The sequence below is a fragment of the Malaya genurostris genome, chromosome 2 (assembly GCF_030247185.1).
Source record: "Malaya genurostris strain Urasoe2022 chromosome 2, Malgen_1.1, whole genome shotgun sequence".
NCBI lineage: Eukaryota > Metazoa > Arthropoda > Insecta > Diptera > Culicidae > Malaya > Malaya genurostris.
The window spans coordinates 35,616,429-35,643,810 of NC_080571.1; the positions used below are offsets into that span (position 1 = coordinate 35,616,429).

At 38.8% G+C, this 27,382-nt stretch overlaps 1 protein-coding gene across 5 annotated transcripts in view; it reads right to left on the minus strand.

Annotated features, from left to right (window-relative positions):
* LOC131433188 (uncharacterized) overlaps positions 1–22,665 on the minus strand; it is a 132,827-nt gene extending 110,162 nt beyond the window's left edge. The window contains exons 1-3 of one of the 5 annotated variants that reach the window (XM_058600080.1): positions 22,595–22,661; positions 22,017–22,052; positions 21,732–21,958 (exon numbers count right to left, since the gene is read on the minus strand). The gene's annotated coding sequence lies outside the window, so the exon portion shown is untranslated. Of the gene's footprint in view, positions 1–21,731; positions 22,053–22,544 lie in introns of all 5 variants that reach the window. The other 4 variants (XM_058600077.1, XM_058600078.1, XM_058600079.1 and 1 more) reach the window with 4 other exon arrangements.
* Between the last annotated feature and the right edge of the window lie 4,717 nt (positions 22,666–27,382).

Below are 27,382 nucleotides of genomic sequence, written 5' to 3' on the forward strand. Positions count from 1 at the left end.
TCGATCTTTTAATGGAAGAACTCCCGCCAGAACTTCAAGACTCATTGTATGTGTCGAGTGCATGCAGCCTAAGGCAATTCGCAAACAACGGTACTGAATTCGCTCAAGTTTGATAAAATGAGAGTTTGCAGCGGAACGAAAACAAACGCATCCATATTCCATCACTGAAAGTATCGTTGTTTGATACAATTTTATTAGATCTTGCGGATGAGAACCCCACCAAGATCCTGTTATTGTTCGAAGAAAATTTACTCTTTGTTGGCATTTCGTTATCAGATACCTAATGTGTCCTCCCCACGTGCATTTGGAATCGAACCACACCCCGAGGTATTTAAAAGTTAAAACCTGTTGGATCATTCTTCCCATCGTATGGAGCTGAAGCTGCGCGGGATCATGCTTTCTTGAAAAGACGACTAACTCTGTTTTCTCCGCAGAGAATTCGATACCAAGATGAACAGCCCAAACGGACAAGTTATCTAAGGTATCTTGCAATGGTTTATGCAGATCAATAGCTTTGGGCCCAGTAACTGAAACCACGCCATCATCTGCCAATTGTCTTAGTGTACATGGGGTTACAAGACAGCTGTCAATGTCATTCACGTAAAAATTATAAAGGAGCGGACTGAGGCATGAGCCTTGCGGTAGACCCATGTAGCTAATTCTGAATGTTGTCAAATCGCCATGTGAAAAATACATGCACTTCTCTGACAAAAGGTTGTGCAAATAATTATTTATAACCGCTGGAAGTCCATGTTGGTGGAGCTTTTCTGAAAGAACATCAATGGAAACTGAATCAAATGCTCCTTTAATGTCTAAAAATACAGATGCCATTTGTTGCTTTTGAGCGAAGGCAATTTGGATGTCAGACGAAAGTAATGCAAGGCAATCATTCGTCCCTTTATTTCTACGGAAGCCAAACTGAGTATCTGACAACAAACCGTTCGTCTCGACCCAAGTGTCGAGACGTCGTAGAATAATTTTTTCGAACAATTTTCTGATGCAGGACAACATCGCAATGGGTCTATATGAGTTGTGATTGGAAGCTGGTTTCCCCGGCTTTTGAATGGCGATAACTTTCACTTGTCTCCAGTCAGGTGGAACAATATTTTGCTCAAGAAACTTGTTGAACAATTCCAACAAACGTCTTTTTGCGAGGTCGGGCAGATTCTTCACCAAGTTGAATTTAATTCTGTCCAACCCAGGGGCGTTATTGTTACAAGACAAGAGTGCTATAGAAAATTCCATCATTGAAAATGGGTTATTAATAAAACCATTATTTGGAGGAGATTCCCGTATAATGCTCTGCGTAGGAACAGAATCTGGGCAAACTTTCCTAGCAAAGTCAAATATCCATCGGTTCGAGTATTCATCACTCTCATTGCCCATGTTACGATTCCTCATTCGTCTGGCCGTATTCCAAAGAGTGCTCATTGAGGTTTCTCTTGACAAACCTTCGACAAAATGTCTCCAATAGCTACATTTTTTGGCTCGAAGTATGCTCTTGTACTTGGTTTCTAAAACCATAAGTTTTTCAAAATTCTGAGGAGTTCCTCCTCCCCGTTTTAGAAACGTCTTGCAAGCATTTTGTTTTGCGAGTTTAGCCTCTGAGCACTCTTTGTCCCACCAGGGGTTGGGAGGCCTTCTGTTAGTCGTTGGCCCAGGAAAGCGTTTAGTTTGGGATTGTTCTGCTGCCTCCAGAATCGAACAAATGAGGAAGTCATATTCTTCAAGTGGAGGGAGCTCTTCCATTGAATTCAAAATACTAGAGATTCTACTTTGGTATTTAATCCAGTCGATATTTTTTGTCAAATCATATGGAATACTAGCTGAATTAGCAATACATTTGTTACAGCTAATTGAGATGATGATTGGTAAATGATCGCTACCGTGTAAATCAGGCAATATTTTCCAGGTGCAATCTAGTCGAATTGATGTTGAGCAAAGAGATAGATCTAATGCACTTGGGCGTGCAGGAGGTCTTGGGATCCGTGTCATGCTACCCATATTTAATACCGTCATGCTAAAATTGTCACAAATGTTTTGTATTAAAGATGATCTGCTATCATTGTAAACGAAACCCCACATCATTCCGTGCGAATTTAAATCCCCCAGAATCAATCGTGGAGCAGGAAGGGCTTCAACCATTTCATTAAGCTGTCGCTGTCCAACTTGTGCTTTTGGAGGAATATAAACCGAAGCTATGCAAATATCTTTGCCTTTAATGTTTATTTGGCAAGCAACAACTTCTATACTAGAAGTTGAAGGGATGTTTAATCTATAAAAGGAATAGCATTTCTTAATTCCCAAAAGCACTCCACCATACGGAGAGTCTCTATCGAGACGTATAATGTTAAAATCATTAAAATTTAAAGCTATGTTTGAAGTAAGACATGTTTCGCATAAAGCGAATACATCACATTTTTGACTATGCAATAAAATTTTAAATGAATCAAGTTTTGGCATGATGCTTCGACAATTCCACTGCAGGACAGTGATTGTATCATTTGCGGCGGGTGATAAATTATCCATCAAAAGATACAAAACCTGAGACAATTGGCCATTGAGCTGATAACTGCTTCAAAAAATTTCTAGCTATTGGAAGGAATGCCATTATGAGGGTCTTTAAGGGTTCAGATATATTGAATGCTGAGAAAATCCATTCAACAATTTCCGAAAACTTCAGTAATCCTGTTGGTGGCTGTGAAATGGAGCCCACAGGATTATTACCTTTTTCTGTGCTAGATCCTGGATTGGTTTGTGAATTTGACAAACCAGGAGGCACAGTCTTTGGTTTTGACTTTTTTTGTTTAACACGGGGATCTTTTTTTGAAGATGAAACTTTAGGTGTCTTTTTTGGTAATTTGGAAGAAGACTTCTTTCTCTTAACTGACCCTTGGGTAGTGATAAACGAATTACCTTCACTATTTTCGTCAGAGTCAGAGTCCTCTGTTTCCTCTAGATTTGAAAACCCGTTTTCGGTTTCCAAAGGGGGGACATCAATGACCGTTTTAAGCATTTCTGCATATGTGCGCTTAGACCGTGCTTTTAAAGAAAGCTTAATTTTGTCTTTGTGCACTTTAAATGCAGTGCATACTGAAATATCCTCATGAGGACTTTCCCCACAATAAATACATTTTTCAATTTCCTTGTTGCAATCATTATCTTTATGAGGTCCTTCACACTTAATACATTTTGGTTTATTGCTACAGTAAGTAGCTGTGTGTCCGAATTTTTTGCAGTTCGTACAATTCATTACATTTGGAACAAAAAGCCGAACAGGGAGGCGAATTTTATCGACATAGACATGGGACGGCAACGCAGATCCGGCAAATGTCACTCGGAACGAGTCTGATGGGCGATAAACTTTTTTTCCCTCTTCATAAACTACTGAATACAGTTGTTTGCACTCCAGTATTTTCACACCCTCAAGCATAGAGTTCTTGAAACGACCAACACCATGCTTGAGTAAATCATCTACCGAAAGACTCGCTTCGGTAACAACACCGTCAATTTCGACATCTTTGGAGGGTATGTAAACTTTATACTCTTTAATGAAATGTTCCGAAGAGACAATATCATTCGCGTGTTTCAAATTATTTACCACAACACGAATTTTATCGTTATTCACTTTTATGATCTCTTTGATTGAAGAGTATCGTGATGTCAAACCTTTATTAATTTGTAAAATGTTTAATGGCTTTGATATATATATATATATATATATTTCTGATATTACATCTTTTAAGATTTTATCTGATCAACAATTCTTCTCCATGTAACTCGATCCATGGCTGCTTGCCTCCAACCACGTCGGCGCCCGATACTATCCAGGTTTCGCTCCACTTGGTCCAGCCACCGTGAACGCTGCGCTCCTCTTTGTCTTGTACCTGCCGGATTAGAGGTGAACACCAACTTGGTGGGGCTGTTGTCCGGCATTCTCACGACATGCCCCGCCCACCGTACCCTTCCAGTCTGGGCTACTTTCCGGATACTTGGCTCACCGTAGAGTTGCGCTAGTTCGTGGTTCATTCTTCTCCTCCACACTCCATTCTCCTGCACACCACCGAAGATCGTTCTCAGCACCCTCCTTTCGAAGACTTCGAGTGCTTGCAGGTCCTCCTCGAGCATTGTCCACGTTTCGTGCCCGTAGAGAACCACCGGTCTTACCAGTGATTTGTACATGGTGCACTTCGTGCGGGGGTGAAGTTTCCTGGATCTCAATGTTTTGTGGAGTCCATAGTAGGCACGACTTCCGGATATAATGCGCCTCCTGATCTCCCGGCTGGTGTCGTTGTCCGCAGTCACCATTGAGCCAAGATAGATGAACTCGTCAACCACCTCGAACTCGTCGCCGTCGATCGTAATACTGCTGCCCAGACGTTGCCTATCGCGTTCAGTTCCGCCAGCCAGCATGTACTTTGTCTTAGACACATTTATCCTCAGTCCTACTCGTGCCGCTTCGCGCTTTAGTCGGGTATACAGATCTGCTACCGTCTCCTTGTTTCTACCGATTATATCCACGTCATCAGCGAAGCACACGAATTGTCCGGACCTCGTGAAAATCGTGCCCCGCATGTTGAACCGCGCTCTTCGCATAACTCCTTCAAGTGCGATGTTGAACAGCAGGCAGGACAACCCATCACCTTGTCTTAATCCCCTACGTGATTCGAACGGTTCAGAGAAACCGCCCGCAATCTTGACACAACACTGTACACCATCCATCGTAGCCTTAATCAGTCTTGTCAGCTTCCCAGGGAAGCCGTTCTCGTCCATAATTTTCCATAGCTCTACACGGTCAACCGTGTCGTATGCGGCTTTGAAGTCGATGAACAGATGATGCGTCGGGACCCGGTATTCACGGCATTTTTGGAGGATTTGCCGTATAGTGAAGATTTGGTCGTTTGTTGATCTGCCGTTGATGAACCCGGCCTGATAACTCCCGACAAATCCATTTACCAGTGGTGATAGGCGCCGGAACAGGATCTGGGATAACACTTTGTAGGCGGCATTTGACACTGTGATTGCCCTGTAGTTTGCACAGTCCAATTTGTCACCTTTCTTGTATATCGGGGTGATGACCCCTTCCTTCCACTCCTCCGGTAGCTGTTCTCTGTCCCAGATCTCTTCGATTATTCGGTGCATGCATTCCGTCAGTTTCTCCGGTCCCCTTTTGAAGAGTTCTGCTCCTAGACCATCCTTACCAGCTGCTTTGTTATTCTTGAGCTGTTGGATAGCCTCCTTGACCTCGTTCATAGTGGGCACTGGTACATCTCCGTCGGCTGCAACACTGACATAATCTTCCTCCTCCAACGCCTGATTGTCCGCCTGTGCACTATTCAGATGTTCATCGTAGTGCTGCTTCCACCTTTCGATCACCTCACGTTCGTCCGTCAGGATGCCACCTTCCTTGTCTCTACACATTTCGGCTCGCGGCATGAAGCCGTTGCGAGAGTCATTCAGCTTCCTGTAGAACGCCCGTGTATCCTGAGAACGATATAGCATCTCCATCTCCTCTCTCTCCGACTCTTCCAGGCGGCGCTTTTTGTCCCGGAAAAGGCGAGTTTGCTGCTTTCGTCTCTGTCGATACGATTCCACGTTCTGACGGGTGGCTTGACGCAACATCGCTGCGCGTGCTGCATTCTTCTCGTCCAATATCTCCTGGCATTCGCCGTCGAACCATTCGTTCCGTCGACTCCTTGGCACGTATCCCAGGACGCTCTCCGCAGCATTGCTGATGGCTGCTTTAGTTCTGGTCCAGCAGTCCTCCAGGGGAGCATCATTGAACTCCTCCTCCGCTAGCAACGCTGCTTCGAGATGCCGCGCGTAGGCAGTCGCGACCTCGGTGTCCCTCAGTCGGTCCAAATTATACCGCGGCGGGCACCGGTACCGTACGTTATTCACAACGGACAGTTTTGGACGCAGCTTAACCATCACAAGGTAGTGGTCCGAGTCGATGTTAGCGCCCCGATAGGTTCGTACATCGATAATGTCCGAGAAATGCCGTCCATCAATCAGGACGTGATCGATTTGTGTCTCCGTTTGCATGGGTGATCTCCAGGTGTATCGGTGCAAGAGGCGGTGCTGGATAAAGGTGCTTTTTATGGCCATGTTCTTGGAGGTGGCAAAGTCGATGAGTCTTAGGCCGTTCTCGTTCGTTTGCTGGTGGGCGCTGAACCTTCCAACTACCGGTCTGAACTCCACCTCCTGGCCAACCTGAGCATTGAAATCGCCGATGACGATCTTGATGTCATGTCTTGGGCAGCGATCGTATTCACGTTCCAGCTGCGCGTAGAATTCGTCTTTGTCGTCATCGCTACTTCCGAGGTGGGGACTATGCACGTTAATTATGCTGATATTGAAGAACCGGCCCTTGATCCTCAACCTGCTTTGATATACGTCTAAAAAAGACTATCCAAGGCCCAGAAGAGCTCTCCTGATATTTTTTCGTTCGTGGGGGCATCGGATTCATGCTAGGATTTACGTCCATGGATTCATCCATCACATTAAAATTTTTAATCAAACTTTAAAGTAAAAAATGAAACCAACACTACACAGTACTCAATCAAAAGGAAAAGAAAAAACTTCTACCTTGAAATTGTTGTCTATCTCCGTTGCACTGCCGTGTAGATCCTCGTTGCTCTAGATGTTCTTGTTGGATGCTGATTGTTGGATGTGATGCTACTGCTACCTGACATCCAGCACCACTCGATTTCCGATTTACTTTTGTCTTCGCCAGCTGCAACCAGCGCAGGTCACCGGTGTATACCTGCGTGTTGTATGGCAGTGGAAAGACCGAGTTGTCTTGTCTCCTTCTTCCTTGTGCTCCGCACCGATATGCTTCTGCACCGAAGTGCCTTCGCACCGGTGAGCCTTTGCACTCTCCTGCTTCTGTGTGCCTTTGCACTCTTCTTCTTCAATGTGCCTTTGCACTCTCCTGCTCAGCACTTGTGGCTGTATATTGTGGCCTGGGTAGAGCTTGGGAAACGCCCTTTGTTGTTTCCTTCACCAGCTTGGCCCAGCACTAGGGCTCTCTTATGCAGCACGACTATACGTTTTAACGGCTGCTGCCAACAGGTTTCTACCTGTAGTTCAACCGTTGTCGTATTTAACGCGTGTAAACTAACCAGCGTTATTAAACTGTACGCTTCTATACACAACCTTCTCGGTTGAACGGCTATTACTGAATGACCTATCATACTATTTAGTAACATTTTTCAGAGCTAAACAAACTTTTTATTTGTCGAATTTTTAAAGGGTTTGTCTGTTGAGTGAAATTCAACTACTTTCTAGAAAATGAATATAGAAATTTCATATTCGGACCAAAAATTTAAACAATTCACAGCAAGGGGCAGATCAGTTAGTATATGCACTTTTAAAACATAGACAATTTATAAAAATGACAATTTTCTTCTACATTCTAACTTTGCCTGATAGAAAAGATAATGTGCAGCTAACTTAAACTCAATGTCATGAACGCAATGAAAATAATATCGCAATTAAAGTAACTTGTAACACACCGTGTATTTCATTTTAATTTAGTTCTATATACCGGAAGTGATCTGCCAAACCTTGCCTTCACAGCCCATAGGTTTCGTCTTTTCAGCACTATTCGTAACATTCATGAGCAAAGTTAAATACTTCTTCATAACTCTTGAAAGTGAAGACGATAGGTCTAAAAGAGCGCAATTCTACATTGTTTATAGGCGATTTACTTTCGTCAGAAAAAAAACACACTTAAATATAAAAATATTCACACCTCTATGTAGGCATCATGTTCATTTATTTTTGACTTTTCACTTCTAGGTGCACGCTAAACGCAAACTATTAAACATGACTGAACTAATAGCCTTTTCCGTCACGAGATGGTGTTACTGTGGTGTTTTTTTTTCGATTTGTATTGGATGCGTTAAAGTGATCAATATTTATGTATAATATATTTGCTGCTAAATATATCTCATTATTTAACATGTTGCGGCGTGAACTCGCCAAATTCGCCAGACTCGGGGTATGTTATTTCGTCATCAGCTAACAGCACTGTCCACAAATGCCTCATGTCAGGTTGGAAACCTCCATACTTGATAAAATATACAATGGAAATGCACAAATGTAATAAAACAATAATAGAAACTGCTACAACATGATTGTGAATTGAATTCAATAAAGTTTTGTGTCTCATATTGTGAACATAGGATGAATTTCCATTGCGTTTTCTTTTGACCGTGGATCACAGCACTTTGCCTAGTGAAGTTAGATAAGCAACTCCTATCCATTTGCACAATTAATACTAATTCAGTTTATTAGATTAATACCAATTGGTTCAGTAATCATCCTCACCGATGCGTCCATTCACTTCAATGTTCATTATGTAGGAGCTATTAAAATTGATCAAAACTCCATCATCTCAATCATACCCCGAGCTGATCATGATCAAAACATCATCCGTTCGGGGGAAAAGCGATTCCTCTCACTTCTCCGGTAGACCGTATCATTCGTAAATTAGTTCGATTATTTGAATGTTAAAAACCTCTTCGTTATCCTCGGCTAACTTTGCCCAGATACGCACTGCAGCAGCCACCGTCGCTAGGCCGATCGAAAGTGGAAACTGATCCCTAATTCGAAACGACGACTACTGGCAACATTAGCGAAAATTGGTGTAGCAGAAAATTTCCACCACCGTGCAGAGATAGGGTGGGTGGGGAACTTGATCGTGTACAGTAAAACTTTTGCTTTCGAACCGATCCACTCGCCGAAATCAGATCGGTTCTGGTTTTCTAACCACGCCGCTCAATTGTAATCTCCCTGATCGCTGATTTTGCTGGTTTTGCTGCTGTTGTTTGGCGTGTCTTCGAAAGTACGATGAACGGATCGAGTATGTGATTACAGGTTGCACTGCAACACCCTTCCTGCGGTCATCACCCTGCCGTCATCCACCGATAGGCCGGGGAGGACGTGGATGCAATTTTGCATACTTTTTTTTTATTTAATTTCTAATGCCTCTGAAATCGAATGCACCTCACTTTCGGTTATGCCACTTCCTGCGATCTGACGTCACCTTGCTGCTTATGCAAATGATGGAAGAAGACGCCGGGCATCAGGCGTTGGTCAAAAAACAAAAGCGTAAACAGGAAGTGGATCAGAACTGGAAAATATTTAGGAGAATTTAGGGGTTGGTTTAGGATTCCAAAGATACTCGTCTACTGCTTCAAATAAAATGTAAAGCATCACTTACTTACAGTTCAAAGCACTCCACGTTATTTGTAAAGGTTCACCCATTCAAAGGAATGCATTTTTTGTTTCGTTTATCCGATTCCACCATTTTCTATACGTTTCGGAGCGGAATTGTTGTATCAAAAGAGTAATCAAGAAATGGAAGAATAGCAATAATGATCCCCCTACAACCAATTATTTCAATTTCATAAGAGATTTTTTTGTTCGTTTGATAGGAACACACGGATGATAATCGAATGATTTCGTCATCGGAACGAGGTCGTTGCAAAGCTTATCGATTCACTCGAATCTGGGTCATATCGTGCGTGGCTAATGCAATGTTCAGAGTGCGAGTCGGCATCACCCGCCTACAACGATCTTTTCATACGTATCGTCTTAACCTCATCAGTGGAATAGCAGTTCGAATTGTACTACCAGTGCAACTTAGAAGTTCTCTATATTCCGGATATAAACATGTCACGAATTACTGGCTTTTTTCCCAGCCCAATAAAAAAAGTTGTGCCAATTTCTAATGAGCTAACAATTCTAGCTCATAATTAGAAAATTACACCTGGTATGTCTGGACCGGCAAAGCCGGTTGTCCAAATTGGCGTCGTGGTCGTCGTCGTCGTGTCAGTCCGAAAAAGGAAATCGATTTTTAATTGCATCTCTACCGGCTCTGGTTCGACCAACTAAACTAAACTAAACAATCTACCACACGCATGATCCAATTAAACAGCCCTCTCGTGCAATTGATTATGCTGCGAGTCTCTCTCTCTCTCTATCTATCTCTTTCTCGCTCGCTATTGTGTTGCGCCTGATGCTAAGTGGTAATCGCGCATTGCGATTACTTCTCCTCCTGCTCCTCCTCATCATACTCCTGCTTCACCGCTACCAGTTTTACCAAAATAGGAAAAACAGTTTTCGCTTTCGTGCATGTTTTCAATTTTGCTCGTTACCTGCTTAAACAACAACACTCAGTGTCAGTGTGTGCAGTAGTTACTGTGCATTTAGTAGAACTAGTGCCATTTCGGAGTTTCGCGACCGAAAAGTGCCCGGCTAAGCACAAGCCGTAATAATCGTGATTATTGTTTTGCTTGTTATATTTTTGTCTTTAGCGCGGGACGAATTCGTTTGTTTTTTGGTTTCACGCAAACTGACCACCACCGGTTGCTTCTACCGAACTCGGCCATCACAAATGTGCTTTTTGTTTGTGCGGTGGCATTTGCGGTGGTAGCTAGAAAATGGGGGGAATGGAAACGAAGCGGTAGCACCGGTAATTACTTCCTAATACAACGCAATGTGCCGGGTAGTCATCGAACGCGTACCATCAATTTTGTACTGCTGGTGGCTTCTGTGATTATTAGTTAGCGATGGATGACTAGTTTTCTTGAAAAATTTGGAAAACAATTTGACAGGTGCGAAATTCTCTAAAACTCATCTACAGAAAACGATTTTGGGTAAAATCTATTCATTTACTGAGTAATGAATTATTTATACATGTGCAAAAATAGAGTAACTAGCACTCAAATTTTGAGTGAAATTTTATTCCAAATATACCAAATTTGCGCAAAAATTGCTCCTTTTCTGAGTATATTGTAATAATATATTAAATAATTGACACGCAATACTCAAAATAACCCTACTGTGTTTATTTATTATTCCATTTACAATTGAATTCTTACATCGAAACATCATATCAAGTGGCGGTCGCTTGGAGTAGTGTGTCAATCGCACATTAACATATATGTTAAAAATGCTCAGGCACCAATCAAACACTAACCTTATGATAAAAAAAGAACCGGAATTTTCATTTTAAAATTCCCGCGCTTGTCCAATCGGTAAACCTTTATTCTCTAAACGTTGGCAACACTTTTATACACATTCTGTCAAATTTTGACGCATATCGTACGATTAGTTTTTGTTTGGCGTCTAAACAGAGAAGTTGAAAAATTTTCGTGTGGCGATTTTTATAATGGATGAAAATTTAGAACAACGGCTCGCCTTCGAAGCGCCATTCGGTCGATTGTTGTGCGGTTTCGACGTCATATTCATAGATCCACACCTCATCATCAGTTATGATGCATTCGATGACTGTGGGGTCACTATCTGCGTTGGAAATCATCTCTTTGGTCACATCAACACGACGCTGTTTTTGAATGAAATTCAGCTTTTTTGACACCAGCCGAGAAGCGACGCGTTTCAAACCCAAAACATCAGTACAAATGTGTTCGGCTGATCCATAAGAGATGCCCAACAACACAGCAATCTCTCTAATCGGTACAGAACGATTTTGCAACACGATTTGCATTTGCCGATTCAATGTTTTCTTCAGTAACAGATGTTGTTGAGCGGCCAGGGATCTCATCATGATCCAAGCTTGTACGACCACCTTTGAAGCATTTATACCACTCGTATGCCTGTGTTTTTCCTAGACACGATTCACTAAAGGCCTTTTCTAACGTTAAATCCATTTGCAACACAAAATTTGATGCACGCACGTTGTTTTAAATTTTCATCATTTCAATTTCAATCGCCGCACGAAAATTTTTCAACTTCTTTGTATAGACGCCAAACAAAAACTAATAGTACGATATGCGTCAAAATTTGACAGAATGTGTATAAAAGTGTTGCCAACGTTGAGAGAATAAAAGTTTACCGATTGGACAAGCGCGGGAATTTTGAAATGAAAATTCCGGTTCATTTTTGATCATAAGGTATTCCTCATAAATGACATTTGAGCATAATTGTTTCCATTCTGAAGCACAATACGGAGCACTCCTGGACACAATATCTGCGTCGATTGCATAATCAGAGCACAGTTTATCACTCCTGTTTTTCCAGATACAACACCGTTTGTTTTAAGCGACTCATCCTTGAAATACGCGATCTCACTAACAAAAAATAGAACCTGTTGCTACAAATGGTTATTACACCTTTTAGACTGATCTTGCGAATAGTAACATAAAAACGAATTCTTGCGTTGAACTCAAATTTAGAGTAAGAGTTACTCATTATCATTGATGCGCTACTCAATTTTTCACGTTTCTAAGCATCATTTGAAAATGAGTAACTAGTCGAGCTTAAAATTGTCACGCATTCTCAATGAAAGAATCCAATCCAACAGCCTCATTTTCAATTCTCATTCTTTCATCGATGTATTGAAAATCTGTGACGCTTGGCTATAAATAGTGACTAAAGTATGACAAATCGAAGTAATTACATCCCACAACCTCTTTGGAAACCAAAACTACTACAAATTCGAGCACCAACAGGTAAAAGTTATTGTGAAACCTTTTTCTGTCATTTTCGGTTCCCACAGCTTCGGTTGAATATCGACACTGCCTATTATGGCATTTTCACTGAAAACTGCAAATGACTGAAAGAGCAAATGAAAGAAAAAACACAATTTTGAAAGTACTCTCCCGCTTATGTCATTGACTGGACATGGATTTCGTTCTCATAGTTTGCAAGCGAGGCTGAGAGTGACAGTAATTTCTCGGCATTTTCGTCTATTTTGAGTCAATGAAAATGACTTTTGTTAGCTCTGGTAACTGGTACTCAAACTCTGAGTAACTTTTTCTAGGCGTGTGTACTTCAATGGAACATTATGAGAAGAGGTACGAAGCAATCAGAACAAAGATCCACATCTCTTCTGATGACATAAATACTCTGATCGTAGGAATGGACATCATTTCACCCAGTGGAAGAATGGGTAGATCTTAATCGCGAATATCTCTCTTTGCTCTTAACGCATCAACATTATTCTTTCGCATGCCATCAGAAATATAGTCAGCAATTTGTAATTAAATTTTCATCAATGTGAGATAACCATACATATCTAAGAAATTTAGTTTTCTCAAACTGAGGAAAACTCACGACGTTTACGACGTTTACGACGCACTCGGATGACGATTTTGAGGTAGTCTCAGGCAAGGCGAGCAGTCACCTTCAACCAGCAGCTGCAAAATTAGTTCTTCTGCTTGGTATGAAACCTCAAACATGCAACTGTCACCCGCTAGTAAAGCCTCATTTGGATTGGATCCGGAAACTTAATTCTTAAACTGAGTTCAGAACCCAGATTTTGATCCACTTGAATTTTGAACTCAGTTTTAGGTTTAGAATTTAGTTTTCGGTTTCAGATTCAGAATTTAGTTCCAGAATACAGGTTCAAAAGTGAATTTAAGGACTCTGGAACTGAAAAATAATTCTAGATTCTGGAAGTAGATTTTGGAACTGAGTTTTGTACCTTAAATTAAGTTCGGGATTCGTATCCAGAATTATCATTCTGGAACAAAATTCAAAGTTTTGAAACAAAATTCAAGACACGAATTCTAGATCTGGATTCAAGAACAAAATTTTACTTCAGAGCTCCGAATCAGAATTTGAAACTGATTTTTGAACCTGAATTTAATTTCTGAATTCAGTCTCAGAATTTACATCCTGAATTCTGTTACTGAGTTTCAGATTAAGCGTGGTGGAGTTGAATTCGGAACTAGACTCTGGAACTAGATTTAGGATACGGAATTTTGGTTCGGAATTCATGTTCAGCAGTTATTTATTTATTTATTTAGGAGCAAGGGAAAAGCCCAGTAGAGCTGAGATTCTAATTCTCCTTCTCCAACAGGCATAAAACCTTCCCATCTTTTGTACCAACAGATTACATTTATCCAAATGATATTACACGTTATCGTAAACTAATCATACTATCTCCTCTACTAATATCTATAATTCAACCCTTAATTCAAAAGGAAAGCTGGCTGGTGAAAAATCTTGAAAATAAGTTTTTTACATTGTTGCGGGACAAATGAAAATCGAATACATTTGAACAAACGTTGAATGATCGACACATACTAGAAAATGGTTCATTAAATCCATAGTTTGTTCTAGCACGAGGAATTCTGAAGAAAGAGTTTAACTGCAAGTTACGACGATGGATATTAAAATTTAGCTGCTGAAGAAGATACGTAATCGATTCTGGATTAGATCGACTCCGCAATAAAAACGGCTTTGAAAGTATCCCGGTGAACTGATAACAAATCATAGTTGATGAGCCTATAAGGATTTTCGTAGCTTGAAAGGTTGGCTGCATCTCTCCATGGCAGACGACGCAAAGCAAGAGGGACGAATTTTTGCTTAACAGCTTCTATGCGGTTCTAGAAATAAATTGGGAACCTAAATTCGTCGGTGTTGAACAGTCGTTCGCACCGCACGCGTATAGCTCTTGGCTCCTGGAATTTTTTTCTGGCTACCTAGAGTTTCATTGATTCAAGGCTTCAGTCTTTTTCAAGGCTACCTGAATCACTAACCAAGTGACTAAGTGATACAAAGAGTGATATTAGAGTGACTAAGAAATTAATCAGCCTTTTTTAAGGCTAGCTAGGAGTCTAATCGAAGACTAATTTAGCCTAGTTAATTTAATTTAAAATTTCATTAATTTAAAAAATGCCTGCGTCCAACCGGAAAGGCAACAAGCCTAAGGCTAAAAATAATTCAATACGGAATAAATCACAATCCGTTATTCAACATTTTTCTAATAACATTCACGATCTTATAGAATCTGAATGTAAAAATAAAAGACAACGGACGGATTTCCCTTCCATTGATCCTATGCCGTCTAACAATATTTACGAGATTCTTCCTGAATCCGATTGTAGCGACATAGAAGAAAATTCTTCAAAAATTCCCAAAATGGACGCTTGTCGTTCTGGGAAGAAACAACAATCTATGCCACCAGTGACGGTGATGATTTCCGACTTCAAAGCATTCCGTACTGAGCTTTCTACTTTTCTCCCGGAAGTAAAAGTCTCATTTCAAATCGGACGAAGAGGAGAATGTCGAGTCTTGGTGGATGGATTGGAAGATTACGAACGTCTTATTCGATATTTGTCCGAGAAACTTCATAAATTTTATTCATATGATATAAAATCAGACAGACCCTTCAAGGCTGTCTTGAAAGGATTATCAAATGATCAAAGTATTGATGAAATTAAAAATGAACTAAAAGAATTGCTTGGTTTTGCCCCTTCCCAAGTAATACTTATGAAAAAAAGAGCGAATGGTACTTCTAAACCACGCTCTGGAATTTCCCATGAACTTTACCTAATACACTTCAATCGAAGTGATGTAAACAATTTGAAAACTTTAGAAAAAGTACGTTTCATTTCCCACATTAAAATTCATTGGGAACATTATAAACGGCATAATCGTATTGCAAACTTAACGTAATGTCGTCGTTGCCAAGGCTTCGGTCATGGAACCAAAAATTGTCATATGGATATACGGTGTTTGAATTGTGGTAAATCGCATTCGAAAGACGTTTGTCCAATGAATGAAACCACTGATAAATTTTCATGTTCAAATTGCAATGGAAATCATAAATCCAATTATTTGAAATGTCCTGTCAGGGAAAAAATTTTAAACGCTCGTTCGCTTCGACAACAAGTCAAATCAACGACCTTAAATTTACAGAACATACCTGAAAATACAGGTACGCCTGCCAATTCATCTTCTAACGAAAACAATTTATTGACAGGTAGATCGACCTCGTCATCATCTTCTTCTAATGTCAGTTATGCTGGTATATTAGGTAGAAATCTATCACCTATTTCTTCTAATGTAAATAATCAAAACACAGGACCGCCTTGCAGTTCTTCTTCTAACGAAAACAATTTATTAATAGGTAGACCGGCCAAATCATCTTCTTCTAATGGCAGTCTACCTACAAATATTCCTTCAATGCCATTCGCTTCTTTAAATGAAGTCGATTTAGGCGATATAACTGAAAATAAAATGATCTACCTACAAGATCAACTTTTTCAAATGATCATCCAAATGAATTCGACTTCATCACTTTTTGAAGCATTTCAAATCGGATGGAAATTTGCAAATAATATTATAATGAATTTAAAATTTAACAGTGATGTTAAATAATTATTTGAATATTTTAAATTGGAATGCTCGATCTTTGAAATCGAGTGAAGATGAATTTTATAATTTTCTCAAAGTTCACAAAATCCATATTGCCATTGTGACAGAAACTTTTCTTAAACCAAATGTCAAATTGAAAAGTAATCCACATTATGTGGTTCATCGATTTGACAGGTTTACTGGAATGGGTGGTGGAGTTGCCATTTTTGTCCAACGGCAAATTAAACATCGAATTTTACCTTCTTTCAATACTAAAGTTATTGAAAGCTTGGAAATCGAAGTTGAAACCATTCATGGAATTTATTTCATCGCTGGAGCATATTTGCCATTCCAATGCACCGGCGAACAAATAAATTTCTTTAAAGGCGATTTGCAAAAACTTACAAGATATCGATCGAAATTTTTCGTAATAGGGGACTTAAATGCTAAGCATGTCCAGTGGAATTGTAGGCAAAATAACAGTAATGGTAAAATATTTCATAATCAACTCTCAGCTGGTTACTTCACAGTTCTTCATCCCAGTAATCCTACTTGTTTCTCTTCCGTGAAAAACCCGTCTACAATTGATCTGGTTCTAACAGATCAAAGTCACATTTGTAGTGAACCGATTACACATGCTGACTTTTACGCAGATCATCTTCCAGTAACATTCAGACTTTCCAACGAAGCTATAATTAATCCAATTAGTTCTATATTCAACTATCATAGAGCCAATTGGTCTGATTACAGATCTCACATTGAAAATCATCTGGATCATGAAACTATTTTAGAAAATTCTGCGGACATTGACACAGCAATTGATAATTTGAATCATTATATTATCGAAGCTAGAAATCTTTCAGTTCCCAAAGCTCAAACTAAATTAAATTCTCCTATCATCGATGACAATCTTCAACTGCTCATTCGGTTGAAGAATGTTCGTCGACGACAATATCAACGTTCTCGTGATCCTGCTATGAAAAACATAGTTAAGGATTTACAAAAAGAAATTAAACATAGATTTACTCTTTTGCGAAATGAAAATTTCGCTAAAGAAGTTGAACAAATTAAACCATATTCTAAACCTTTCGGGAAACTTTCTAAGGTTCTTAAGAAACCTCAGAAACCAATTCCTGCTCTCAAGGAAGGAAATCAAATACTTCTTACAAATGGTGAAAAAGCTCAAAAACTTGCTCAGCAGTTCGAGAGTGTCCACAATTTTAATTTAAACGTTGTGAGTCCTATTGAAAATGAAGTCTCACTGAAATATGATCATATTTCAACCCAAGTGTTATCACACGATGACATTATTGAGACGAATTTTGATGAAATTAAATCAATTATTAGGAAACTCAAAAACATGAAGGCTCCTGGTAATGATGGAATTTTTAATATTCTTATTAAAAATCTTCCCGATGTTGCCTTGAGACTCCTGGTTAAAATTTTCAACAAGTGTTTTTCATTAGCTTACTTCCCAAAAAGATGAAAAAACGCTAAAGTAATTCCTATCCTAAAACCTGATAAAAACCCAGCAGAAACATCAAGTTATCGCCCAATTAGCTTACTTTCTTCTATCAGTAAACTTTTTGAAAAAATTATCTTGTTGAGAATGATGACTCATATAAATGAGAATTCAATTTTTTTACCAGAGCAGTTTGGATTTCGTCATGAACATTCAACTACTCATCAACTTGTCAGAGTAACGAACATGATAAAATCAAATAAATCTTCTGGGTTATCCACTGGAGTTGCTCTTCTAGACATAGAAAAAGCATTCGACAGTGTTTGGCACAAAGGTTTAATAGCAAAAATGTCTAATTTCCAGTTTCCTATTTATTTGATCAAAATGATTCAAAATTATTTAACTGATCGTACTCTTCAGGTTAGCTATCAGAATTGTAAATCTGAATTGCTACCCGTACGAGCCGGTGTTCCGCAGGGTTCGAGTGTAGCTCCAATCTTGTATAATATTTTCACTTCTGATCTTCCAAATCTACCCGTTGGTTGTCAGAAATCGCTATTCTGTGACGACACAAGTCTGTTAGCCACAGGTAGAAATCTAAGAGTGATCTGCAGTCGCCTACAAAGAAGTTTAAATATTTTCAGTGATTATCTGTCAAAATGGAAAATTAAACCAAATGCAGCAAAAACGCAATTAATTATCTTTCCTCACAAGCCAAGAGCTTCTTTTCTTAAACCAAACAATAATCACATTCTCAAATTGAATGGCTTGGAATTGACATGGTCTGATCAAGCTAAATACTTAGGTTTAACGTATGACAAAAATCTCACTTTCAAGGATCACATTGAAGGAATCCAGGCAAAGTGTAATAAATATATTAAATGTTTGTATTCTCTTATAAACAGAAATTCTAAGCTCTGTCTAAAAAACAAATTGTTAATTTATAAACAAATTTTCAGACCAGCCATGCTTTATGCGGTACCAATTTGGTCAAGCTGTTGTTCCACCAGGAAGAAAACGCTTCAAAGGATTCAGAATAAAATTCTGAAAATGATTCTGAAGCGTCCTCCCTGGTTTAGTACAAATGAGTTACACAGACTCACAAATATAGAACCATTAGATGTAATGTCACATAATATTATAAGCAAATTCCGACAAAAATCGATGCAATCTTCAATTGAATCGATTCGATCTCTGTATTAGTTAGTAAGTTAGTATATAAGTTCCTTTTCCCCATTACACAATACAATTAGGTTTAGAATTTTCCCTACACAAAAATCTCAGAATTGCGGAAGCAAATAATGTCCTCATGGTAATAACCAAATCATATATATAATAGGGCTGAAAAGTCACCACTTGTGGCTGAACACCCAATTTAAATCTTAATAATTTAATTTTAACTCATATTCCAATTAATAGTTATTTAAAAAAAAAAAAAAAAAAAAAAGGGAACCTAAATTCTGAAAATGAGTTCACTTTCAGAATTCCTGAACTAAATTCATGAACCGATTTCTTGATCTGGATTCGGATTCGAAACTAAATTTTTCAACGATATTTGGAGCGAGTCCCACGTTCCGAGCTTAGTTCTTCAATTCAGTACCTGTCATACTTTAGTATATATGCTCCGTAACAGTTCTGAAAGCGAAGCAGTAAAAGTTATAAAATACACACAAACAATCAACTAATACGAACGATTATTGAAATTCAGATGTGTGAAAAAATCGTGTCAGTTTTGATCGTTTTCACGTCCTCCAGTTATGACCCTGACATCACTCACCCGCTTTTTACATACTGCTTTTAACGGATTTTTGTGGACTTCTCAGTTTGTTTTGCTTGATCTTTATAGAGTTTTTCAAGAAGGATTGGTCATAATGCATAAAGCCATTTGGCATAAAGCCATTTGGCATCTTTACAGCTCTGATGGACGTCTGGAATAACATATCAACATGTTACTCAATACAATTTGTTCAAATTTACTGAGATTTAGAAATGTCTAATGCTATGTCGCATCGTTTTTGATGAACTGCTGTCCGAATTATGAAATTTACAGCTGACATGACTCTGAAAACTCCACATTTCATAACAACTTAACTTCTAAAATGACGCAATATTCCATTCGTACAAAATATTGCAGGCTACAAATGTATTTATGCACTCGGCTGACATGTGACTCTTTAAGTACTTGTATGTATCAATTATTCATTAAACAAATAAAGGGTGATTTTTTGCTGGTATCTTTTTGACAACACTGTTTTTGATAGATCACGCGTGAATCGTGTCTTGTATCATTGTTAAACTTGTTCAATTTGGTCTATAATTGATGATAATGATAAATCGATGTTTGGTCTATATCTCAATTATGAATGGACGATGGCAAAGTTAGGAGAAAGATCCACTTTTTTTTTCGAAAAATTGTGTTCAGCGACGACAGCATTTTTCTTTTCATTTTTTGAAACTAGGGTAAGTTTCACCGCTACAGAATGGCTGATTTTTTTTCGTGAAAAATCGCAGTTTTGATAAAATATTACTAAATGCTTTTCGAATGAAGCTTTTTTTATTATGAAAAACATCTGAGCTTTGATTTTTCTATAAATAGCGTTATAAAAATTCGCCGAAATGGTGATATTTTTTATCCGTTTAAACATTTTACCAAGTTTTTGGAGCGTTTCACGAGTTGTGCGGATGTACAAACTTTTTACGGAATCTGTGCGGTTTTTTACCAGAATGTTGGTGCGAATTAGTTTAACACGGATATTGACTGCCGAGAATATCCATCTTTTTATATCCGCTTCAATACAGGCTTATTATTATAAAAAATATGAATTATACAGGTAGCATTATTCTACAAACGATACAATTCTTGACTATTTAGCTTGTCAATTAACGCAATACTTCATTTGTACAGAATTTTAACGGCTCCGAGTATAATTTGCATTCGGTTATCAAGTGCCGATGTATGTATTTATATGTATCAATTATTCATCAAGCAAAAATGTGCTTCTGTGGCTCAGTCGATTAACGGCGTGCTTTGTGATTTAATGTTTTTCGGTTCAAGTCGCGCTGTTGCTATCGATCTTTTGTTTTTTATTTCCCTCGATTTCAAGTCATATAATTTTCAAATTACACACTTTTTTTACTAGTTGAATATAAGTTTGTGTGAAATATGTCGCTCCATTCATGTGCATCTTATGAAATGAAAATTCACAAGATTTTTTCGAACTGTGCAGAACTGAGCTAACACAAAAGTACAACAAAAGATTCCAAGCATTCCCCCTAATGGAAACCCAGTATACGAAATTTTTAATATTGTAATTCGCTTAAGAAACACATTGGTATAATTGAAAATATATTTTTTTTCAAATTTATGAAAATGTTCACCATATTTTTCGAGACAGCAGGATGAAAAAAATACTTAAACGTCACTCCACAGAGGACTCAAAAATAATCAAAGAAGAAGATGATAATTAATATTTTTAATCCACGCTCAAAATGAAACCCTGTTATACGAGAATCTCGTATCAAGGTGCAGTCCTCGGTTTGTACTCGCAGCCTGGTACGTTAAATCAAAGATACATGGAAAGAATCATCAGCCTTGCACTCGTTTTGAAGGGCTAGACTAAACTGCCCTATGATGACGAATCGTATAAAGGAACTACGAGTGACTAGTTTGAAGAGATTTTTTCCCCTTTTGATGAAAGAAGAATTAACAGTTCCGCATTGATACAGTGTTCGGCAGCCTCACAGACCAGTTTATTTCACTGAAGAAACTAGAGAACGTTTCGGAAAAAGTGAAATTTAAGTTCCAAACCAAACTTCCGGCTGGTTTCAAGATGTTTAGCTTGGAGCTCAAAACTGCCGTTTGTGCTTGGGAAACGCAAACACTCCACAAACAGTTTTTCGTTCATGATGCTTGTTGATTCGAAACGTTCTTTTAAACTTAATACATTAGTAAATTTATATAGTAATCTCATACTATATAATATTCTGTTGTGTACTATAACTAGTCAGGACCCAAGTTCTAGTAACCCAGTTACGACAAATTTCAGTTCAAAACAAATGGAAATGTAAGTACGTGCTTTTGTGTACTACGAATGCCCAAGCTTGAACATGAAACAAAATGTTCATCAATTCGAGGAATCGTTCCGGAACTTACCTTCTTAGTTATGCAAATTCACCGTAATTCCGTGTCGGTTATTGCCGTCTCCGTCGGGAACGTGCCTACAAATAATACAGGGTTCCAGCACAAATGCTCCAATTCCAGAAATGTACTCGGAATGTGCCTGCTTAATCTGCCGTTTCCGGCTTTTTTTTTCAATCGGAAATTCACTTCACCTTCACTTTAGCTGCCCACACCCTGCCAATCACTCACTAATCGTACCACTAGATAGAAGAATGTAATTGTTATTTCCACTCAAATAACATACCACGAATCACTCACTCGATCCAGTTGCCCCCAAAACAACGATGTTCTTTACTGTGAACGAGAATATGGTAAAAAAAATTTTCGCATATAACATTTTTTTCATCTCTCCAGTAGTAAGCTTTCCAAACAAGCTATTTTCCGTTTCCGCACCACTGCACTGCAATAATTCGCATTCGTTTCCCACCACTTCCATACGGATCCAAGATAAAGGATAATCAGTCCATTGAATTCCAACACTTTTCACTCGGCTACATGCTTGTTTGAACGAATGCCACAAGCCGGAATGGATATCAGCTGCGGAGAGTAGCTAGTAGTAATTGGTAGGACTATCAAATCGTTAGAAAAGGAAGCGCCAAAAAAGGTAGCTCTAAAGTTTACATGATTTTAGTCTCGTCCCGAACTAGTAGCTTTCTCCGAGGAATCTCATATCCGCTTGTTTAAAATAACACGTACGCAGGCGCGCACACACACACAGGGAGACTACAGCAAACAACCCGTGGCACCCTGAAGGGTCCGAAGCCTCAACAGAACAGCGAGACCCACCAGGAAGACCAACCTCCCTCCCGCCAGAAACACTAAAAACTAAAACTCACACACAGGTACGCACTGAAATCCCGACCGGACTGATCGTCACGAACGTTGGAGATCTACTGCCGAGCGGTTCGATTCGATGATCCGCGATCGGTAAGTAGCGAGCCTTCGTCGTGGTATGCAATCGAGTCCGAAGGTGTGCGCGCGCGCATAAACAAACGCCCGGACGAAGCCAGGGGAGCAACCGAAGGGGGCTCGAATGCCTCACCAATACTGCTGTGGACCAAAGCTCGGATAGGAGGACGATCAGTTCGGAGCGGTGTTATGAATCGAGATATGATTGGAATGGAATGTGTTTTTGAAGAATGCTATGCGGCTAGAAGCTACCACATCGAAGTTCTTGCCAAATTATAAGTTACTAATTGATGATCGCGAAATTAAATCAGCTCGCGTCAATTGGATGTCAATAATCAACGTAATTTGAGCAATCAAATTCAATGATTAAGTGGCTTTGGACGAGGCTGTTGGTGGATTCGGTAAGTGCGCCAAACTGAAGATTTTTTCTGTTTCCATCATAGGACAATCTGATCAAATCGATTCATTATAGTCAATACAAACTCATACATTTAAACGAAACATTTCCTACACCAAACCGAGTTTGTTTACACCACATTATTCAATAACCAGTTCCCAACTTTTGTTTATTTGTCCGATATCGGGCGTGCTTCGTGAACCTTATTTTTCTGTGGCCGTTAAGTACATTGGTTTGCGCGTTTGACTTTGCTGCTGCTGCTGCTGCTGGTTACTGTTGATCGTGATCTTCCGCGCGGAGTCACAGGTGCGAATTGGACCAAATAACTGTATCCGCTCGAATGGGTCAGACGAAAATTAGAACCCAACCGCAAGATTGGTCACGTCTGACAGAATTCCATCGATTGATGCAGTTTTCCCGCTGCCATTCGGAGCTGCGTCTCTGTTGGTAATTCGATTACTGTTAACCCAAATAGGTAATCCCTCCCATGCACCGACAGATACGACCCGTGAGAAATGCATGCGCGCCAAAGGTTCAATCAACCGTCACCTGTATTGGTTGGAAAACTGCATTCGGAATTATTTTGTTTCACCGTTCCGATACCGCTCTCGATACCGATCGCCGCCAGTCGACCGCGATGGACGTGGGAAGTCTTTGAATGAACCGAATGAACCGACAGTAAGTGATAAATGGTTACCTTACCTTATACGAAACGGAATGACAGTGGCGACGGAGCGTGGGTTTTCCGTATGGAGAAACTGGTACAGCAGATTTAACTCGGAAAATGGGTCAACGATTCGGGCTGGAGGCGGCGTTGGTAGGTCAAGGAACTCGAACGTGAGTTTTGGTTTTAGTTCAGGAAAAGTGAAATTTTCAAAATTGCACTTGTTTCTTTTATTTTTTTTCTTTTTTTTTTGCCCACCACACTCTCCCACAGAGTTTCAATTTGTGAAGCACCCTGGTAGTGGACGCAAACTAATCTCAGCTCAAAAAAAAAATAATCTGGCAAAATACTACTAAAAGAAAGTCTTACGTTACAATAAATATAATAAGAAAATCGTAGATGTTTGTATTTTCATGATGTGCAATTAAACATTATTAATAAATATTGCGGAATCCCAACGTCCCGGGTTGGCGGTTCAATGCATAGGACGCCAGTTGTCGTATGTTCGAGCCCCGACCTGGAAGGATTCTTAGTGTCAGTAGGATCCATAGTACTAGCCATGCAATGATTCTATACACTAAGAATCGGCTGCGAAGTCTGTTGAAACAGAAAGGCCAAATTCCACAAAAGGAATGTAATGCCAAGACTTTGCTTTGCTTTGCGGAATCCCAGTGAAATTGATTTCCTTTTAAGGGATCCAAAATGATACAGGCTAACTAAAAGAAAATTATACAAGAATGAATTACTGTTGACAGTTTGTAAAACAAGTAATACATTAATACATTAAGGAACTACATTAATTAAATATCTCGTCCAGTCTATGCTTGAAATGATACTTCCGTCTAGCCCCGAATAAGGCACGGCTAGTTCGACTTAGTGAGTTAAAGTTGGAAACTGCAAATTATGGTGGGTTGAGGTGCTGTGTAGGATATCATGAACGAACAGTAATGTTTGAACATCACATAAGTATGCTAGAGGTAAGATGTTATGGGTATTATCGGAGTATAACAATAAGCTTGAAAACAGTAGGGGTTTATTGAAAATGATTTTGAGACACCTGTTTTGTAGAGTTTGAATTTTTTTTAGATGAGAGCTAGCGGTGCGACCCCACACCGATACCAAATAAATGAGCTGTGAATGGATGTAAGCAAAATAAAAGTTTAGAAGTGCGCGCTTAGGAACATATGACTTGATCCTCCACAAAATACCGCAGTAGGATGCCACATGTTTTTCAATAGATTTAATATGGTGAATCCAGGTTAACGTGGGTTAAAAAAAACCAAATATTTGAAACAGTCCACTTTTTCAATAATATAATGTCCCAATTTAGGATGACAATGGATTGGTATTATTTTCCTTATGTACCGGAAAATCATATATTTAGTTTTTATAAGATTTAAGGACAATAAATTTGCACTAAAATATTGATCTAAAATACTTAAATCGCTCTCCATTGTTTTTTTTTTTTTTGATCTGTGAAAGGATTCATATGATCTAACTACCAATATCGAAATTTTTCCACTTAAACATGTATAGCAAAAGCATGGCTAGGATAAAATAGAGATGTGTCGTCGGCAAGTGACCCCGGAGTCCCTGTGAGTTGCAGATTACCTTTATCATTAATATACGAAAGAAATAATAGTGGTCCTATATTGCTACCCTGTAACATTCCAATGTTTATGGCATTAAGATTGCTACAGTCGCTCTCGATGGACACGAATAGTTTTCTGTTTGTCAAGTAGCTACTGATAATAGAGCTCGCGATGCCCCTTGTTTATCAAGGATCTATGAATGTTATATATGTTATATACTACTACGAGAGTTGGGAAGTAAATTCTTCGAAAATGACAAAAAAAAACAATTTTCTATATATTTTTTAAATTTTACTCTATGCAATCCATCGCTAGTCGATACATTCCAGTGCACTGCAGTGTCCGAAAAGTACTTACTTTACTTAGTTTGTTTTACTGAGGAGCTATCTTGTAAATTTTCAGATTAGAATAGTCCGAGGGAGCCAAATCGACCCAGTATAGTGGAGAGTTAATTGGAAGCCTAAACTGTTGGTTTAAGCCATGGTTTCGACGCGCTTTGGGTTCGGTGCATGTGAATACGACTTACTTTACTATGGGGTACCTCTTCAAAATTTACCCTCTGAGAGAGTGATAAGTTTTTGATCGTGAATATCTCCTGTTGTATCTAACGAATCAACATAATTTTTGCTACACGCCATCGGAAATATGATCACAATTTTATGATAAAATTATCAGTTGTGTGACATAATCTCAAATAATTCAAAATTAAACTTTTCTGAAATGTTTGGTACAAACTAGTATCAAAGAGGATAATTCATAAGGCGCGTTTGCCTTTCTCGTATTTTTAAAGCTCATAGCTCAGTGATCTGTGAAAGGATTCATATAATCTAACTACCAATATCGAAATTTTTCAACTTAAACATGTATAGCAAAAGCATTGAAGTATTTCAATAGTACACTATTGAAAAACTTGTCTGATTTGACCCATGTCAACACCAGCCAATCAGAACGCGTTCTGAGGAAGAGAACAAAATATATACTTCTGTACAACAAATCGTTCGAGAAAAATGTTCCGAAAAGTGTTGAATATCGTAGTGTGTTCCTCAATTTAGTCCTTCTGAATGCTAGAAACGAATCCCTACAGCATATTGACAGTTTCTTTCAATAAATAATGCAAATTCGAAATGAAATAATCGACATTAAAATTCTGTATGCGGCTATTTTTATAGCCGTTAGGACCGCCCATTAGTGAAAAAGCTACAAACGAAATCACGTAAAAAGAAAGCTCTTAACAAAAATTGGATCAGTTTGGATTCTATCGCCACTGCGAGCAGATGTATTTTGTGTCGTTTGCAAAGCTAGTTTCGCTTCCGACAAGAACGATTACGTCACAGCTGCCAGTCATTTGCAATGATGAAAAAATAAAGGTGGAGAGAATTAATGTTTTCTTTATTGGAAGATTATAATCGGTTGTAAACGCTACACCTACACCAACCATATCAGTATCGCACCCACGTACAACAGTTCAGCCTGGAATTAGATGACGGAAGTCAGCGGCATCCATCGGAATTCGAATTCAACTCATCACTCTCCATCACAAACGCTTTCATAAAAGGTTCTTTTCAGAGCCACCATTTTTTTATTATAAAGAACTATACTGCTTATTTCATAATATTTGTGTTTCAGAATGTTAAATGTAACTAATCTGTACTTTAGTTTAGGTGCATCGTTTCAAATTCTACATACAATTTCATACAATTGATCATCTAATTGATATTCGGAAGTGTTGAGGAACATGTCAGTTGTTTTCGTATTCACGACATCCAGTTATGTCTCTGACATTACCCACCCGCCTTTTATAAGATGATATGTTGACTAAAAAGCTATTTCTCATTCTAATAACACTTATTTAGTTAAGTTTGCGCATCTGGACGATATTTCAAGAGGTATTTCATAATGAATGAATCCTTTTGAAAATAATCATCGTAATATTTTCTCATAGACTGAAACCAGAACTGAAAATTTTCATTGTTTGAAACCGAATCTTGTGTGTTGCGGAAATATCTGATGAATGAATATTTTGCATGACCAAATGAAATTGTAAATAAATTAATAATTGATT